The 20,732-nt window shown below is 40.2% G+C and overlaps 1 non-coding gene across 1 annotated transcript; it reads right to left on the bottom strand.

Moving 5' to 3' along the window:
- Positions 1-14,762: 14,762 nt before the first annotated feature.
- Positions 14,763-14,869, bottom strand: LOC141624787 (small nucleolar RNA R71). The gene has a single exon (XR_012534592.1). It is a non-coding gene; the product is annotated as a small nucleolar RNA R71 (small nucleolar RNA).
- Between the last annotated feature and the right edge of the window lie 5,863 nt (positions 14,870-20,732).

Genomic DNA, 20,732 nt, shown 5'->3' on the forward strand with positions numbered 1-20,732 from the left:
TGACACTTCGACATCCTCATATCATCCAATAAATTGAATTGTATTTTAGTAGTGAGTAAAGCTCATGCTTATTTTCTAGTTCAGTACAAGCTCTTGCTTTGAACAATTATTCTTTTACATTTATTCGAACTAAGCGCAAGGGTTTGATTTCATTTTTAAATGAATACGTAGGCAATCCTTCACAGGATACAACCCATTATTTTAAAATGTAAATAGAAAGACATTTGCATTTGCACTTGAAATTCGACAAGAATAATAATAAGAAATCATAATAGTTTCTTAACTAATTAATCTTTTATTCATTTTGTTCCATAAATAATAATAATATGCCAAATAATATAAAATGCTGAAAATAAATGCTGCTAGGATAGGATTCTAAAAATCCCGCCGTTTATTACAATAATAGGTAATAAAAAATAAATACTATAATAAATGACTAAGGCTATTCTTCCATCTGCCCTTTGCCTTTGTCACCCTTGTCATATTTCTTGTCCCGACCACGAGTCGGGCGCTCTTGTGCTATCTCCGACCTAATCACCAAAGGTCTCTCTCGCGGTCAAGCCTTACCATTTCTATCCACCACCATCTATATGGCAGGAGCGGTCTTTAGTTTCTTCGACGGATGAACGACTCGGAATCCGGCCTCTTCTTCCTCTTCAGTCAAGTATTTCTGGTTCTCCTTTGCTACCTCGCGAATCTTGTAGTCAACAGGCTCGTGCTTCCTCAATTTCTCACGCTCTTTGGGGGTAGCAGCCTTCCTCCATTGCGAGTATGAGTCAGATACCCATAAGGAGCCAATAGAAGAGGGTATGAACCACATGTTCCTCTGAGCCCACTTCATTGCCCATTCCCGACGAGTCTCTGCAGTGTGTGCCAATGCCGTTTCAGGGACGGTGTCAAGCTTCGGAATCTTCTGCTTAAGGCCCACTTGCCTCATCAACCTCTCCGGAATAATGCAAATCATGAATTCCAAGCCAGGGATGCGAACTGATCGAGTTGGGTCCAAAGATAAAACTCCCGTGACTGACCTGAGATGCCACCATGGCACAATCCACCGGATTAGGGGACCTCCTTCATTCTTCAGCTTATTTTCCCAATAGTTGCAAACCCGAGTGAAGTCCACCATATAGAGTCTGGTTCTCATTGCAATTGATCGAGCATGGTATCCGCTTAACTGGGGGCTCGATCAGCCGCAGGCGCTCCACAAGCCAAACCTGCAAAGAAAGACGGGAATTATTACCCATATGGTCAACTGAAAAAAAAAAAAAAAAAAAAAGCAAAGACAAAAAAAAAACACAGTGGAAAGAATGAAAAAAAAAAAGGAAAGCGGGCTCTTACCTGCAGAATGATGGGACTTCCCAAATAAGGAAGCTCGCGGTTGGCTTTTCTGTTATCTAACCCCAGAATAATCTCTCCTAAGCAAAGGCATGATGGGCTCTTGCGCAGCTCCATATGTTCTACTAAGCTCAAGAAACAAGGATCCTCTCTCATCTCCTTCTCAACATGCCTTTGGAGGACATAGCAGTGAAGTAGACAAAACCCAAACGCCCTGCGTCTCGCAACATAAGAAATAGAAGGGTCTTCCCTATTTATAAATCGGTCATAAAGTCAAACATCCAGACTCCTTTCGAGGTTACAAGACGGTCAACCTCAGCCTTGGTCAATCCAAGCAAGTCTCTAAATTTACTCTTATACCCTTGAGAGCTAAAGGGTATAGCAGGTGCATTTTCTGGGTCCCATCCTCCAATAACAGCTATTTCTTCAGGGAAAGGGTAGATATTGCCTCCAGGAAAAGCAAATACATGAAAATTCGGGTCCCAATAATCAAGACATGCATCCAAGAAAGGTTTCACGACCATCACTAATTTGAGACTCAAGATCGATCCCAAATTAAATGCACCTATGTCATGTTTCTCGACATTTGTGAACTCATTCGTCCACTCCTTGAGACGGTTTTCAAAAGCATCCATGATTTTGAAATCTTTATGAAAATATGAGACTTTTTAGGAGATAGACGGAATAAAGATGGAGGAATTGTGTGAATAAAAGCTTCCCCGAAGTCTCTATTTATACTAAACGCAATTTCCTAATTTCTGTCGAGGTCTGATGTAACACCCCCATACTCCAAGTGCCTTACCAGGACCACTCAGGTATAAGGATACTACCATCCCGGTTGCCCGAGGTACTGAATATCATAAGACAATAAAGAAACGTACTTTTAAAGTAATTATAGATTAAGTGATTACATGTTCAAACCACAACTAATAAAAGAAATTACAAGGTTCTCAGACGGTCTCTGACTAAAACTATCAAAGCTACTAGACTTCGCCGACACGTGAAGACCTCTAAGCGCCACGTGATGACTCATCCCGCCTATCCCATACGCGTCATATCACACACCTCGCTCAATAACCGCTCACCACCCCCGAATGGATCACCACAGTTTTTAAAACATTTAAACGGGGTCAGTACTAATCACACAATTCAATATATATATCAACAATAAGATAAACAGACAGCTTAACTGTCACACACACACACACACCACCAACCAACTCCCATCATCTCAATACTGACTGTCCACCTTTGGACTGACCCGCCGATGGGGGACCGCACTGCCGTTCCCACCTAAGCCCCGCTCATCATACCGAGCGATAACCCTGTCCCATTAATGTGCACATCCCCTTTCGTGGCGGGTTCCACGAAGGGCGAAACTAGGGCGTGAGATCACTCCCGCAAGTGACCCCACTCAGCCGAGAACGCATCTCGAGAACCATCAACAACACAACCACAAGCACAATTACAAACACAATCATCATATCACGCAACTAACTACAGCACATCACCAATATCCCATTATGGGACTAATACTGAGTAGGAAATCCTACCTGGAAAGCACAACAAGCAGACGGTATCTACAGCTGTATCAAAACGCCTCTTCTACGAACCCTCCTCCTATCATATAACACACATAGACCATACATCACATACTACACATAAAAACCCCCAATTCCTAAATTAGGGTTTAACCAAACTTACTTAAACATTATAAAAACTATATTAAAAGCTTACCCTCGACGCAAGGAATCCAACGACACGAAAAACGACAAGAATCGACCGTCCGAACTCCGGGAATTGCTAAGAATGCGATTAGGAAGATGAACTTGTTGCTTTCTCTCTTAAACAGGGTTTTAGGTTTTGTAAAAGTGAATTAAAACAATGACGACTATGTTTAAATACCTTAATCGCATAATTAACAAAACCCGAGAAAACTCCCCGTAAAACCGGACACTCGATCGAGTACCCAAGGTACTCGATCGAGTACCCCCTTACTCGATCGAGTACCCCAGCTACTCGATCGAGTACCCAACAGGTCAGAAACTATTTTATCTCGCAACTTACCCTTACTCGACAGAGTAAGGGCTACTCGATAGAGTACCTAAAGACTTATAAATACGGAGTATTACAGTCTTCCCTCCTTAAAAGGAACTTCGTCCCCGAAGTTCAACCCATACATAAAAACAACCATACTGACTCGACCAAGACACCACAACTTAGCTAAGGACTCAAGAACTCGACCGAACATAGAACATGAACTCTTAACACTCACTCCACCAACTATGTTTACTTCCACAAGATGACTCACTATGTCGTATCTACCACATATATATCTCTCACGACACCAACTCCATGCATATCCAACTACCACCCTCTAATGCTCCTCTAATGCTGCTAGCTCCATACTATCATCAACTATCAAATCCAATACCAAGACACTCATAGACATCAAACGAGATGTTACATTCTACCACCCTAAAAAGGAACTTCGTCCTCGAAGTTTACTCACACTCGTAACCTCATCATCCAACTGTCAACACTAGCGAAATATTCTCACACTCCTAAACATCACGCTACTACAAGCACGGTCATGACCTTTTTAATAAAATCACCCACAACACGAATCGATCTTTTATTCTACATCAAGACTCAACTTCCGAATATATTACCATATGTACAACCATACATCAAAATCTGTTTTATCGCATCCTACTCCTCTTAAGACAAATGTTACGTCCTCGTGACTCACTAATACCAAACCATATCTATATCTCATTACCCTCTGTACCACCACATGTCAAAGATAACCGTCTATAAACCAAACACTCACCATTCTTATATCCAAGGCTCCCATACATAAACATTTCCCATTCCTCAACTCATTCGGCATCGCACCTAACCTATACCATAAACTCGTAGCAAATCACCATACCCACTCTTCATTATTACTGCCAAACAACATACCTCTCTATGTAAGGCACTTATCTCCCAGAAGCATAACTCACGATCCGCACTCGTTACGTACACGCACACTAGATCCTCAAGTTCTTTCTTTCATTACCGTAAAATTCACACACAACTTAACATGACACTAATTCCCCCAACACCCTACACTCACTGTCTCAACAAAAGATTGCGAACTACCTGCCGCTTTCAAATCATTACAACACATGTTCCACGAATCATTTTCCATTACCATGTCTACCGATGTCTCATCTGAAAACAAGATCAAAATTACCGTAACAACCTCTCACAACCGTGTCCCATCAACAGATTATCACTATCCCATGACAACAACGAAACATATACAACTCTATTTCATATCATACTCTACCTCATTCCCAACTTAACCTGGTAAAGAAAACATGAATAAGCAAGACAACTGTCTATCAGCACAAACTGAGACTCGCAGAGAGCAACATCAAACAAAACAACAATCTATGTATAACTGGTATGTACTTTCGAAACTCGAATCATAATCATCCCGCCTACTCCACCACAACCGGTGACGGCATCACAACACCGCCATCATGACCACACCGTAGTGCGAAAATACCCGCATCACAAAGATATGTACCGTGCCCGGATCACCACCCGAGGCACCACAACCACACCGATAGACATCACAACTGCATACAATTCCCATAAATACCGACTCAAAGATAACTTCTCGGACAAGAAAAACTTACTTAAATCCACCTTATTAAATCACCACGCAACATATTATATGGATAAACAGATAAGCATCTCATGAACATCATCTCTACCATTTCCCGGAATACACATGTGTTATCCATACACATAAAATTATAACTAGCTATGTCAAATCAATCAAGTTATTACCTTTTTGGATATCATTCAATTAAATTACCGTGCCCAACATATATATTACAGAACATTCATAAAACAACTTTATAATTATCACACCATACCACTTCTTGTGAGGTCAGAACCTCACACAAACATTTACACATATCATAGACCCGTAATCACAACCAACTAGTCAATCCTGACCACGTAAGTTACCACTCGAAAAAGGTTACCTGCTGCCCGAGTTTAACTCATATGCCCCTCATAACGTATTCCCCCATTCGCACAACCATCATTTCCTGCCAAATATGACCATACCTTCACTATTCAACTAATAGCGTCCGCCTCATCTAACCACATCTTATACCCTCTCACAATCATACCCAACAATCAGGTCCCTACCAAATCAACCTCTTTACAGTTGCTACCTTTCTAATATTCCATCACTCTTAGCCATTAATGATAACACCACAATGCCACCGCTGCTCGTATATCAAATCTCTTACACTCATATCAAAATAACATGGTTTTTCTACCATTTTTGGTTAACATTGCAAATCACGAACATCAAACCCATCCACAAAATTACCTCAACATTATTCCCAATGCTATCTTATTTGTATTGTCATCCAACTCTCCACCAAATATCTCGTATCGTACCAATACTCCACCAACTTCTTACTCCCTTAATTCCTCGAAACTCATTACCAATCATGTTGCCCTGAAACTCCTATATAACCTTTAGCTAACATCCTCGTGATACCATCACATATTTCGATGATTTCTTATCTTTATATCACATAGCTCCGGTGAACATTTCCCTCAGCTTACTTTTATCCTTCTTTTCTCTTTACACTCAATAATACCAATTAATAGTTCAACTCCGTACTCCTTCTAGCTAACTCTTTAGAAATCTGGTTACCCCTTCGTTGCTCCAAAGCTTAATTCCATTATTTTCTACCGACATCATCTCACTCTTTCTTACCATGGATCTTCTCTTATTATGCTATCACTCATACTTGCCACTAATCTATCCATAGAATCAACGTTTAATGTTCAAACAATTGCATCTCCCTTTTTACATCTCTAGAAATCAGAATTCATTTAATACCGTTAATTACCCAAGGAAATCACACAGTAGTTTCATCTTTTAATAAACCAAACCTCCCAAACTCACTCACTGTCTACAAATACACTTCGCGACATGTCTCCACAAAGTTCACTATATATTACTCTTCTCAACCCCTTTAAACGAACTTTCACTACATAAATCCATAACCCACACGACTCCTAACCATTTCCCTCCATAACTCCTTACACATCTCAAGCTGCCACTATTCACATCCTTACTTTCAATCTTTTTATTCTCACGTTCATTATACCCACATCATCCCTTGCCCATATTCACTTACTTTTACATTACTCAACACACAATCATATCACTCATCCCGTCTCGTAAAACGTGCGCCATGCCTCGATAAACTATACCAATCTTCCTTTTTTTTTTTTTTTTCCACCATCTATCATAATCGCATATAACTCATGTCCTCCCCACCGAACTCATACTCATCATAGTGCCACTCTTTACACCATAAGATTGGGTAACTTACGCTTCAGGACCAACACATACGTAAAACAATACATAAAGAAGTAATACAACACCTTTGAATTAAACATAATATGCAACGAATGTCAAAAGACAAACATATGACCCGAAATACGCATATGACCTGCACAGACCCCACTCGATCGAGTACCAGAACCTACTCGATCGAGTTGAGGCTACTCGATCGAGTGCCCAACATGCTCGATCGAGTGCCCGACTCTTAACCCAAACGGACCTTTCGATCTCGACTTACTCGACCGAGTAGCCCGGCTACTCGATCGAGTGACCCCATACTCGATCGAGTGCCCGAGGTACTCGATCGAGTGCCCAAAAACACGATTCTGGTCAAAATAACGACAAGTACCCACTCGATCGAATCAAACCCACTCGATCGAGTCATGCAGACTCGTGAATACTACCCGCATGTTATCTCACATACCCCAACGTACTATGCATTCATTATTATTTCAACATTATGATTACAACTACGCATTCAAATCTGCGCGACTCCTCATACAATTAACAAAATAATCTACTTCGTGTTATCAAGTGCCACGTTATAAACAGCCATCATGCTTTTCATCCAATTCGTTATACAAAACACATATCATTGAACCTCTATTCTTCATGTTACTACTTACCAAAGCCAAACATTACCATTTATCATGCTCATATAACATTCAACTTTCAATCATATATTACCCGCATGTTTTAAATTTTCATAACTTTTCATAACACAAACCACACCCATACACTACAAATCCTATTTCCATGTTGCTAATACAACAACATTACAAATCCACTTCATCACACATCATCATATACGAACTACTTTCTTTTTCTACCATATCATTCATCATTCTCATATACTTTTCCAACGATTCCAACCAACATGTCAACCTATTATCATGCAACATGCTTTCAACAAACCATATACAGCACACTTAACATACACGTCGCACATATACACACGGACTCCACGTTCCCATACCATGTGACTGGCTTAAGTATCATGGGGCCAAGATTTTGAAGTGAGGGCGCCTACTCACCCAAAACCTAGCATCAGCCGGGGCTCCCATTACACATACACCAGGTTCATTTTATTAGACTCCCTATGTTCATTATGTTCATTTGTTACAGGTTCCAAAATCGTCTCTCTGATACCATTTGTAACACACCCATACTCCAAGTGCCTTACCAGGACCACTCAGGTATAAGGATACTACCATCCCGGTTGCCCGAGGTACTGAATATCATAAGACAATAAAGAAACGTACTTTTAAAGTAATTATAGATTAAGTGATTACATGTTCAAACCACAACTAATAAAAGAAATTACAAGGTTCTCGGGACGGTCTACACTAAAACTATCAAAGCCGCTAGACTTCGTCGACACAATGAAGACCTCTAAGCGCCACGTGATGACTCATCCCAGCTATCCCATACGCGTCATATCACACTCGCTCAATAATCGCTCACCACCCCGAATGGATCACCACAGTTTTTAAAACATTTAAACGGGTCAAGACTAATCACACAATTCAATACATATATCAACAATAAGATAAACAGACAGCTTAACTGTCACACACACACACACACACACACACCACCAACCAACTCCCATCATCTCATCGATCGTCCACCTTTGGACCGCCACGATGGGGGACCGCAGCCCGTTCCCACCTAAGCCCCGCTCATCATACCGAGCGATAACCCTGTCCCATTAATGTGCACATCCCCTTTCGTGGCGGGTTCCACGAAGGGCGAAACTAGGGCGTGAGATCACTCCCGCAAGTGACCCCACTCAGCCGAGAACGCATCTCGAGAACCATCAACAACACAACCACAAGCACAATTACAAACACAATCATCATATCACGCAACTAACTACAAAGACATCACCAATATCCCATTATGGGACTAAATGCGAGTAGGAAATCCTACCTGGAAAGCACAACAAGCAGACGGTATCTACAGCTGTATCAAAACGCCTCTTCTACGAACCCTCCTCCTATCATATAACACACATAGACCATACATCACATACTACACATAAAAACCCCCAATTCCTAAATTAGGGTTTAACCAAACTTACTTAAACATTATAAAAACTATATTAAAAGCTTACCCTCGACGCAAGGAATCCAACGACACGAAAAACGACAAGAACCGACCGTCCGAACTCCGGGAATTGCTAAGAATGCGATTAGGAAGATGAACTTGTTGCTTTCTCTCTTAAACAGGGTTTTAGGTTTTGTAAAAGTGAATTAAAACAATGACGACTATGTTTAAATACCTTAATCGCATAATTAACAAAACCCGAGAAAACTCCCCGTAAAACCGGACACTCGATCGAGTACCCAAGGTACTCGATCGAGTACCCCCTTACTCGATCGAGTACCCCAGCTACTCGATCGAGTACCCAACAGGTCAGAAACTATTTTATCTCGCAACTTACCCTTACTCGACAGAGTAAGGGCTACTCGATAGAGTACCCAAAGACTTATAAATACGGAGTATTACATCTGACTAGCTGGGGAAATGGCGCAGCATCTGCTGCGCCTCTTCGAAGAGTTGCAACTCTTGCTGCGCCTCTTCCCCAGGCTGTTTTCCGTGTTTTTCAGCTTTGGATCTTTCTTGATTTGTTTTTTGCTATAATTTCCTATTCCTATAGGTGATTATTATTTTGGTAATTCCGTCAAATTACCAAATTTTATGTTTTCTAATTCTTTTCGGGTTCGTTTTTCGAGATGAAATCGACATTTTCGCCAAACACGCACACTTACCCATTTTGGTTTATTTTCTTTTTTAGGGGAATCATTTCACTCCTCGTTTTCACTACATTTCACACTTATACGTTTCTTTTTAGGTTTTTTTTAGGGGGTAGCCCTCCCTATTGTTCGGTCATTTTTTTCTCATTTTTGTGTACTTTTTCACATTTTGGTCATTTTTTGTTCATTTTCGGGCACTTTTTCACATTTTCTCATTTTTTCGCCAATTTACGCCATCTATATGTTATGTGCAAATTCTATGTAAATTTCGGTAACATGACGGCACAAACCGTCATCTACCAAACCTGTTTTCTAAGCTAACCTGCAGAAGCAACGAACAACTAGCAGCAAAGGCCGTCATATATACAACCAAAATGCAGTATGCACATCAAACTGGGGGCTTTCGCCCAAAACGGGTCTAAAAAGCCCAAAATAAAGTCCAAAATGTATAAGTATATACAAGACAACAGCAAAAAAAAGAAATCAGCTACTCCTGGTCGCCGCACAGCTCAGCTACGGTCGCCTCGAGAGCAGCGATCTCAGCGTCTCTGACCTCCAACTCCCTCAACAGAAAGCTGCCTCCTCCTGGTACTGCGCCAGATCGCGCTCCAGGTCACGCTCTCTCTGCAAATGATAAAGAAATGCCTCATTTCAATCATTTCATTCAACCATTTCAAAACAAAACAAAACATGAAACGAAATAAAGAGAATGAGAGGTTCATACCTATCGTCCTCGGCCACCTGCAAGAGCCTCGACGACCGTGGCCCGCAGCCGGTTGACCATCCTCCACAGCGCAACATGCTGAGACGGTGCCACCTACATTTGAATAACAAAAGGTTTTCAATAAAGAACAAATGCATTCTTATGCAATAAGGACAGCAAAAGACAGCCGAAGCTGGGGGCTTTCCTCCTCACTAAATGCTGCCACTCCTCCGGGCAAGTGATGTGACCATTATTTGAGCGTATTTAGTCCCCGAATTAGCCTTGTTCCCATGTTTTTTAGTGCATATTTAGGTCATTTATTGTCTTTAGTCCTTTGTTTTGCATATTCTTTGAGGTTTTGTTTCCTTGGTAGGAAAGGAGTGAAAACCTTGCATCTTCATGGCAAAATAGAGCTAAATTGAATGAATTCAATGACCAAGCATCAAAGAGAAGACAAGACTAGAAGGCCTTTGTACATATTATAGTAGTTGGGCAATGATGAGAAAAGATCCTTGCATCTCCGACAAGATCCCCGAGGATTTTTGGAAGAAGGAGGAAGAAAAGAAGAAAGGAAGAGGCTGACCCAGAATCCGAGCGGATTGCCCTCGGGACGCCCGTCCAAGACCAGGAATGCGAGGGTCTTTTCCAGAGGGACGCTCGTCCAAAAACGCCATAATCCGCCCGTCCAGCCAATGAATCCGCTCGTCCAACAGCCAGAGAATCCGCTCGTCCCGTGCCTTAGACGCTCGGATTGTGTTACATCAACTTTCCATTTTCTCCTTGTTCTATGAAGGATGCGCATATCTCGGAAAGACCGGCAAAAAGGAGACTCGCATATTTTTCTGAGAGAAGCGATTCCTCAAGGACTTAATCGTCATTTAAGCCCTAAGTAAACCATAATTTGTGTACCTAATCCCACTATAAATACCCCATTAGTCTAATTAGATAATCATGTTCCTCTTATCAATCTTTAGTGTAGTTTATATCATTCTAATCTCTTCTTAATCTTGTAATCAAATTTTAATCAAGTCTTAATACAAATCTCATTTCCTTAATCTCTCTTTTGTTCATCTTTTATTTTGGGTAATTGAAGATTATTTGGGTTATTATTGGGAGATTGACAACCTTCCAATCAATCATCAAGTACTTCTATTATTCTTTGCTTTATTATTGGAATCATTAGTAGGTATAATTCTCTTAATACCTTTTTAATTATTGTTAATCATCTTCATTTATTCATCATGTTTTACTTTGTTGGTATGATTGACAACCTTGCTAGCATGTTCAACATGATAATGAGTGAGTAGTTTCCTTAACTAGGGTTAATGGGTAATTAGGGGAAACCAACATGGGGGATGATTCATGCTTAATTTAATATGTTTTCATAATTTATTTGCTTGCTTGTTGTGATCTCAACTTATGCACATGTTATGTTTGATGAAATGCGAGCCTATGAATCCTTGCATTTTTTACCCATCACTTACCCTTTCAATGAGACTTGTAAGACATAAACCAACTCGAGTCTCATTAGACCATGCATATAGTTGAGTAGGGAAGATTAAGTCGACTTGTAGGTGTTGTAAAATCTAATCGATTCGGCTCCGGGACCCAAACTTTCCTAGGATTGTAAGATATAAGCCAACTCGATCCATTACAACAATAATTGCTTGCTTATAATTTGAGAATATGTTTGTATGATCAATTCCCATGAATCCCCTATGACCCCATGACACCCTAGTGTCTTTTATCCATTGTTTACATCCCTTTTTAATCATCTTGCTTGTTTACTTTCATTGCTATTTAGTTTAGTGATCTTCTATTCCAACCCCAAATTGTGACACCCCTAGACACCACTACTTACAATTGAAAATCTTTCTTCAATACCCGTCCCTTGGGATCCGACCTTTACTTACCTCTTTACTAATTGTAGAGTTGTTTGTGAAGTTATAAATGTTGTTTTGGTCTAGGTGCTCCTAACGACAAGTAACCGAAAACTAAACCTCTCAAAAGGGACCGACCAAAAATGGCGCCATTTGATGTGACCATAATTTGAGCATATTTAGCGCCCGAATTAGCCTTGTTCCCATGCTTTTTAGTGCATATTTAGGTCATTTATTGTCTTTTGTCCTTTGTTTTGCATATTCTTTGATGTTTTGATCCCTTGGTAGGAAAGGAGTGCAAATCTTACATTTTCATGGCAAAATGAAGCTAAATTGATTGAATTCAATGACCAAGCATCAAAGAGAAGACAAGATTAGAAGGCCTTTGTACATACTATAGTAGATGGGCAATGATGAGAAAAGATCCTTGCATCCCCGAGGAAATCCTCAAGGATTATATGAAAAGAAAGGAAGAAAAGAAGAAAGGGAGAAGCTGTAAGACAATCCGAGCGGATTGCCCACAATCCGCCCGTCCAGCAAAGGCAATTCGAGCGTCTTCCTCAGCTGGACACCCGTCCAGAACCACCATAATCCGCCCGTCCACCCCGAGAATCCACTCGTCCAAAACACCCACAATCCGCCCGTCCCGTGCCCTGGACGCTCGGATTGTGTGATAGCTAAATCCGTATTCTACATGTTTTATGAAGGATGCGCATATTTTTCTTAGACCGGCGAAAAGGAGACCGGAGTCTCCCTTTAGACCGGCGATTCCTCCAGGACTTAATTGTCATTTAAGCCCTTAGTAAACCCTAATTTATGTACCTAATCCCCTTATAAATACCCCATTAGGCTAATTAGATTATCATGTTCTTCTTAGCAATCTCTAGTGTAGTTTATATCAATCAAATCTCTCTTTAATCTTGTAATCAACATTTAATCAAGTTTTAATACAAATCTCATTTCCTTAATCTCTCTTTTGTTCATCTTTCATTTTGGGTAATTGAAGATTATTTGGGTTATTATTGGGAGATTGACAACCTTCCAATCAATCATCAAGTACTTCTATTATTCTTTGCTTTATTATTGGAATCATTAGTAGGTATAATTCTCTTAATCCCTTTTTAATTATTGTTAATTATCTTCATTTATTCATCATGTTTCACTTTGTTGGTATGATTGACAACCTTGCTAGCATGTTCAACATGATAATGAGTGAGTAGTTTCCTTAGCTAGCGTTAATGGGTAATTAGGGGAAACCAACATGGGGGATGATTCATGCTTAAATTAATATGTTTTCATAGTTTATTTGCTTGCTTGTTGTGATCTCAACTTATGCACATGTTATGTTTGATGAAATGCGAGCCTATGAATCCTTGCATTTTTACCCATCACCTATCTTTTCAATGAGACTTGTAAGACATAAACCAACTCGAGTCTCATTAGACCATGCATATAGTTGAGTAGGGAAGATTAAGTCGACTTGTAGGTGTTGTACAATCTAATCGATTCGGCTCCGGGACCTAAACTTTCCTAGGATTGTAAGATATAAACCAACTCGATCCATCACAACAATAATTGCTTGCTTATAATTTGAGAATATGTTTGTATGATCAATTCTCATGAATCCCCTATGACCCCATGATACCCTAGTGCCTTTTATCAATTGTTTACATCCCTTTTTAATCATCTTGGTTGTTTACTTTTATTGCTATTTAGTTTAGTGATCTTCTACTATAAACCCCAAATTGTGACACCACTAGACACCACTAGTTGCAATTGAAAATCTCATCTCAATTCCCATCCCTTGGGATCCGACCTTTACTTGCCTCATTACTAATTGTAGAGTTGTTTGTGGAGCTATAAATTGTGTTTTGGTCTAGGTGCTCCTAACGACAAGTACTGAAAACTAAACCCTCACAAGAGCTACCGACCAAAAATGACGCAGTTGCCGGGGACGGTGTTAACTTGATTTAGATTTTCTTAAATTGTTATTAGTTGTGTTTTTCTTTGCCTTGGGGAAGTAAAAATCCTCAAGGTTTGTTCTAATTATTTTCGAGTTGTTTGATATTTTGCATGTCTAGAAGATCACAAGGTAACTTGTTACCCTTTGATCACGAAATTGAAAGGACTTTGACAAACAATAGAAGACTTGCTAGGATAACTTTGAGAGGTATTGGTGAGGTTGTAGATATTCAACCAAACACTATTGAGTTCGTCAACCCTTTTGCAAGAGAAGGTGAGGAGAACCCAACATAAAATCCATCACAAAATGAACCCACAATGCCTAAATTTTTATCACATTCCGTATCAACCGAGGAGAACCTACCCAATGGTACTCCCACACCACAACACTTAACCGGAAATTTCATTGCCAAATCCGCATTTATCCAATTAGTCGTAAGAAGCCAATTTGGGGGGATGCCTAGTGAAGACCCTCACTCTCACATGGAGACTTTTTACGACTATTGTGATGCGATTTCTTAAACCGGTGTAACTCAAGACCAAATTTGATGGGTCTTATTTCCTTTTTTTCTAATTGGCACCTCAAAACAATGGTTGAAAGGCCTTGATAAGGCTACTCTCGAAATTGAATCTTGGAAGAAATTGGCTCTAGCTTTCTACAAAAAGTTTATCCATCGGAAAAGACTAACATGCTAAGAGCTCAAATTACGGGCTTTAAGCAAAGAGATGAAGAATCCTTGTATGAAGCTTGGGAGCGATTCAAAGGAATTTGTCACTCATGTCCTCATCATGGACTTAGCGAGTGGTTCTTGGTACAACAATTTTGGAACGGTCTTTATGAAGACTCAAGAAACATTCTCAACATGGGATCAAATGGAATGTTCACCGAAGTTGATGACAATCAAACTTGGAACAAGATTGAGGAAATGGCGGTCCATAACTCACAATATAGTAGACCTTACAAGGCTACTAGAGGAGGAAAGCATGAAGTGGACACTATTACTCAATTGGGTGCTCAACTTAGTGCTCACATTGATACCATCAATTTGAAGTTCGAAAAAGCTATGGCTAGACTTGAAGAAGCCTCAAAATCACCAAAGCAACATGTTAATGCCATGACGACATCTTCATCAATCCCAAGTGGGATATGTGAGAATTGTGGAACTTTGGGACATGACCAAAGTGAATGTAGGGGAACAAATGAACAAGTGAATGCTTTTCAAGCATACAAGACTGGTACTCCTTATTCAAATTATTACAGAACACCAAATTCCACCCAAATCTCTCATACAAAAGCCAAAATGTTCAAAACCCTCAATAACCATACACCCCAGCTCCCATGAGAAACCAAAACCAAAGACCCTTTTACAACCAAAACCAAGGTTACCAAAATCAAACTCCATACAATCAACAAAATGACCAAGGTTTTGATGTTCAAAAAGCGGTCCTCCAAATGCAAAAGAATCAACAAGAGTTTTTCACTCAAATGCAAAAGGATAGTCAAGCAAAGGAAATCACCATCAACAACATCCTAGCCCACACCAAAATGTTGGAAACCCAATTGACTCAACTAGCATCCTCAAGCTCACAAAGACAAAAGGGGCAATTACCACCTCAAAGTAATCCCCCAAGACCTGAAACGGTTAGTGCCATTCACTTGAGGAGTGGTACGAGGTATGAAGCACCGAAGAAGCAAGTTGAGGATGAAGTTGTGGAAGCTAGTGACAAAGAAGAAGTTGTGCAAAACTCCAAGGGTGGAGAACCATCAAAAGAAGAAGTTTCAAAGAAAAATGAAGACAAGGCCAAGGAGAAGGAGCCCATTGTGATTAGACTTCCTTTTCCAAGTCGTCAAGCCAAGCCCAAATTTGATGACCAACTTGGAAAATTTATGGAGATTGTGAAGAATTTGGAAGTCTCGATTCCTTTCACGGAATTAATCAATCACGTGCCGGCCTATGCAAAGTACATGAAAGACATCCTTACGAAGAAGAAGTCGATCCAGAAGCTTGAGAATATCGCCTTCACTTAGGTGAGTAGTGCAATACTTCAAGGGAGTTCACCTCCGAAACTTAAAGATCCGGGAAGCTTCTCAATACCGTGTACCATTGGCGACACCACGATCAACAAAGCCTTATGTGATCTAGGGGCTAGTGTGAGTGTTATGCCATACTCGGTGAGTAAAAGGTTAGGGATGGGAGAGCTTAAATGCACCAATATCACACTCCAAATGGCCGATAGATCGACGACGACACCATTAGGGATATGGGAAGATGTTCCCGTTAGAGTTGGGAAATTTTTCATCCCGGTGGACTTTGTCATTGTTGACATGGAAGAAGACTCCAATATTCCAATCATTCTAGGTAGACCTTTCTTGCACACCGCGGGTGCGGTGATAGATGTGAAGCATGGAGAGCTCACTCTAGAAGTGGGAGATGAAAGCATAACTTTCAATATTGACAAGACCATGAGAGCTCCCCGTTTGCATGAACCATGTTTTATGGTTGATCATTATAGCCGGAAGGATGATAGGAAGAAGTCGGGATTCCAATGGAAGAAGAAAGTCGATGATGCTCCATTCAAAGAGCAAGGAAATTGTAACAAAGAGAGCTTGAAAAGCTCACCAAAGTCAAGCAATGAAGAAGAGGGCCTCATTGGCCAAGACAAGAAAGTGGGAGAGTTGTCTCTATCAACTCAAGAGATCTTTAGTGATCAAGTAGATGAATTTTAGTGGTCTTTGGGACGATGAGTTTGAAGGGATTTTCAATCCCTACATTGGTAATGCTATCGATCAAGACCAACATGAAGGACAACAAGTGCAAAGATCTATCGAGGATCTTTATCATGATAATGAACAAGCTTTTAACTACTTCTTCAAGGTGTTAAGTAACATCAACAACACCTTGGACATGCCCCCATGACATATCACTAAGGATGAGAGTTTGGTGGAGTCCTCTCTAAACCACCATTTGTAAATATTTCTAACTCCCTAACTTGCATTTTAATTCTTACATTGCATTTTTGTCATTTTTGGATTTTTATTCTTTGATCAAGATATTTATCATTTTTTAGAGAAGTGAGGGAGGGACTAATGATTTTATTGATGTATAGTGCTTTAGTTTAGTGTGGGGATAGCAACTGCCTAGGCTATTCATGCCTTCGTAGTGCCCCTACAATAAAGAACACGGGATTTAAAGAATGAAATTGACACGGGATATGCAAGTGCACGGATGGAACTGAATCCGGGTAGACCAGGAGGAATCCGAGCATCCTTATGGGTAATCCGCTTGTCTTAAGGGAATCCGAGCATCTGTGGAAGAATCCGTCCGTCCAAATAAGCTGCAAAGTTGAAAATTTTGGTCTGTTAGAGAATCCGAGCATCCCAGCTGAGAAGACGCTCGTCTGAAAGAATCCGCTCGTCTTTGTAAGAAGACGCCCGTCTTTTTACCAGTGCAGATTGAGAAAATTCGCTGTAACAGAATCCGCTCGTCTTTAAGGGAATCCGCTAGTCCTGAATTGCAGAAATCCGCCCGTCTTCACTGAAAGACGCTCGTCTTTAGGCGAGATTTCCTGAAGCCAAATTGAGCAGAATCCGAGCGTCTCGACAGGAATCCGCTCGTCTTCCCCCTGCAGTTTTGAAATTTCGGATGTTTTAAATACCACTTCCCACATTCATTCATTCATTCAAACATTCAAACACTACCCCATAAACCCCAAAACCCCAAAACCCTCATCCTCTCCATCACCAAAAACAAAATTTCCTCAACCAAATTCAACAAAATCAAATCCAAACTTCCTTACAACAACAATTAATCATTCCTTTTACAACAATAATCAATCCAAGCACCAAAATCTTCAACCTTTGAGTCGATTTTTGAAATACAAAGGCAAATCCTTTCATCTTAAAATCGATTTGGGTATAATTGGAAATTGAAGATTTTCAATCTTTTCTGGGTATAATCATCAATGGCAAGAACAAAAGGATCAACAAAGGCACTCAAGGCAAAGGCACTCTCAAAAAGGCAACAATGCCTTCAAGCAAAGAAAGCTTCAATGGCTATGGTGGTTGCTAATGCAAACTTGGAAGTTCAACAACGACAAGATCCTCCCTTGGAAGCAACAACATCAACAACTCCGGAAATTGCTCAATTACCAAACTATCCGGAGGTAATTTTCATTTCTAACTCCCATAGGGATACATTTGCCAAGTATGCTAAGAAAGCCATTCTACCCACCAAATTCATATGTGAAGATGACTTGAACAAATTGAGTGTCCTTGAAAAAACAAAAGCCTTCTTTGAAGTCATGGGGTTGGGAAAATTGTTTACTACAAGAGAATTGACATACCCCTCCCTTACCTTGGAATTCTTAAGTTCATTGAAAGTGACTAAGGTAGAGACTATAACATATATCGAGTTTCGCCTTGCCAATGTGAATAGGTGCATCACCTTTGATGTTTTGAGTAAAGCATTAGGTCTTAGTGATACACCTTATTATCATAAGATGCCCGAAAAGTATGACCCCGCTCCTCTTTGGGAGGCGATTTCCGGGAAGAAATTTGTGAGCTTTCATGCTTGTCGCGCGCTATTAGTCCACCATCCGGGCATTAGAGTGTGGCACAAGGTCATCGGGAATACTATAATTGCAAGAAAAGACACTAACCACTTTACAAAGCTCGATTGTGTTCTACTTGAGTCGGCCTTAAATGTTGGAAGGGAATTCACTAAGCCTTACAATGCTCTAAGGCTTTTGGTGGAAAGATGGCTCAATGTTGATTGTGGTAAGGAAGGCACCGCTTTTATCGTAAATGGAGGTCTAGTTACTCTCTTGGCCAAGCACTTTGACGCAAATTTCAACAAGGATAACACCTATGTAGCAATCAAAGGGGGTCATCTCATTGACATGGATGCCATGATTAACAAGTACAAGTGGGTCAAGCATAACTCTCTTGACACCAACTATGGGTGGCTCACCAATGATGCTAGATCTTTCACTTTGCCTTCCAAGATATGCCGCTTGAGTGCTCATCGAACAAACTACCTACTTCCACTCTCAAAGGGCGCCGAGTACATCATCCGTCAACAAAGGGGCGAGATTGAAGAGCCCTCCTCCTCCATTGTCACACCACCCTATCCATTCAAATATCAAGAGTTCAAAGCCAAAGATGTTGAAGTGGGCAATGACTACATGACTCTACTTAAGCAAGAGATGCATAAACAAGCTTACAATTATCGAGTAGATGCACACTTGGCCCAATATCCACCCCTCCTTCATTTAGCTAGTCAAGGACTACTTTATCCTTCATGTCCTTTGCCTAGTTGGGCGGATAGGGAAGTCTTCTTTCCAAGCACATCTAGGGGTAAAAGATCGGGTGAAAATGAGAATGTCGATGATGAGGTTGTTGATGATGAGGGTGTTGATGAAGAGGTAGATGAAGAAGAAGAGGCTAATGAAGATGATGAAGGAAGTGAGCAAGGAAGTGAAGAGGGAAGTGGTGATGAGTCCGCTTCTATGGAGGAAAATGATGACAATGATGATATGGTGGAAGACTAGCAAGTTTTGGAGGCTCCTACCCTCTTGAGGTTTGTCTACTTCTTTCTTTGTTTTATTTATTTTTATCTTGATCATAGTTTGGAGAGTCCTAGCAACATGAGGACTAACACCTCGGCCACATTGAGGTGTTCTTTTATTGTTCCCATTGAAAATTCCAAAATGACAACATTTAGTTTCATGCATTGCATCTTGTGTGCATGAACTACCCCAAAATTTGACACATTAGAAATAATGTCTATCTCGGTTTGGGGAAGTACATGCATACGCAACGGGAGGTAATCTAAATTACGCTCTCCGTCATAAACAAAAAACACATGCATCATGTAGCGTAGATTAGTATAGCTTGCATTTAGTATAGACTTCATGCATCATACTTGCATAATTTCCTATCATTTTGGCCATTGAGGACAATGCCCATATTAGTGTGGGGATGGGAAATTATAACTTAAACTTTTATTCAAAAACCCAAAAAAATCAAAAAAAATTCGAAAAAACAAAAAAATTGAAAAATTTGAAAATCCAAAAACAATTTCATTTCCTTTATAGTGTAGACTTGTATATATTGTTGTATATATTGTGTTTGTTCTATCCTTGTTCACATTGATCGACTACGCCACATCCGAGACATGAGGATATTGAAGACCACATGGTATGATCTTTCCAATCTCTTTTTTCCTCTTTATGTTAATGACTATGTGGCTTTATTTTGATTGATGCGGTATAAACAATGTGAATCTAGGACTTACATTTAGATTATATGGCATATTAGTTGGTAGAATCATTTGCATTAGGATGTTTATATGTTAGTTGCATCATGGTATGAAGTTGCATGTTAGAAAATTTTGCGAAACCGTTTACTTGGGAAGCTTGACAAGTGTATATAGGCCCTAGTATATGCTTTTTATTCTTAAGACGTTGCTTGTTAGAATACTTGTAAAACACCCTAGGATGTGTCATGTTAGTATCCTTTGACCCATGGATTAAAGCCTAGTCAAGAGTACCTTGTGGTGTGATAACTCCTTGGCTACCGTTTATTCCAAGGTGACCCTTGAAACCATGCATGCATCCATCATCCATGTTCTACGACATTTTTGTCATCAAAGGGAATG

This window comes from Silene latifolia, chromosome X (genome assembly GCF_048544455.1).
Source record: "Silene latifolia isolate original U9 population chromosome X, ASM4854445v1, whole genome shotgun sequence".
In the NCBI taxonomy this organism is placed as follows: domain Eukaryota; kingdom Viridiplantae; phylum Streptophyta; class Magnoliopsida; order Caryophyllales; family Caryophyllaceae; genus Silene; species Silene latifolia.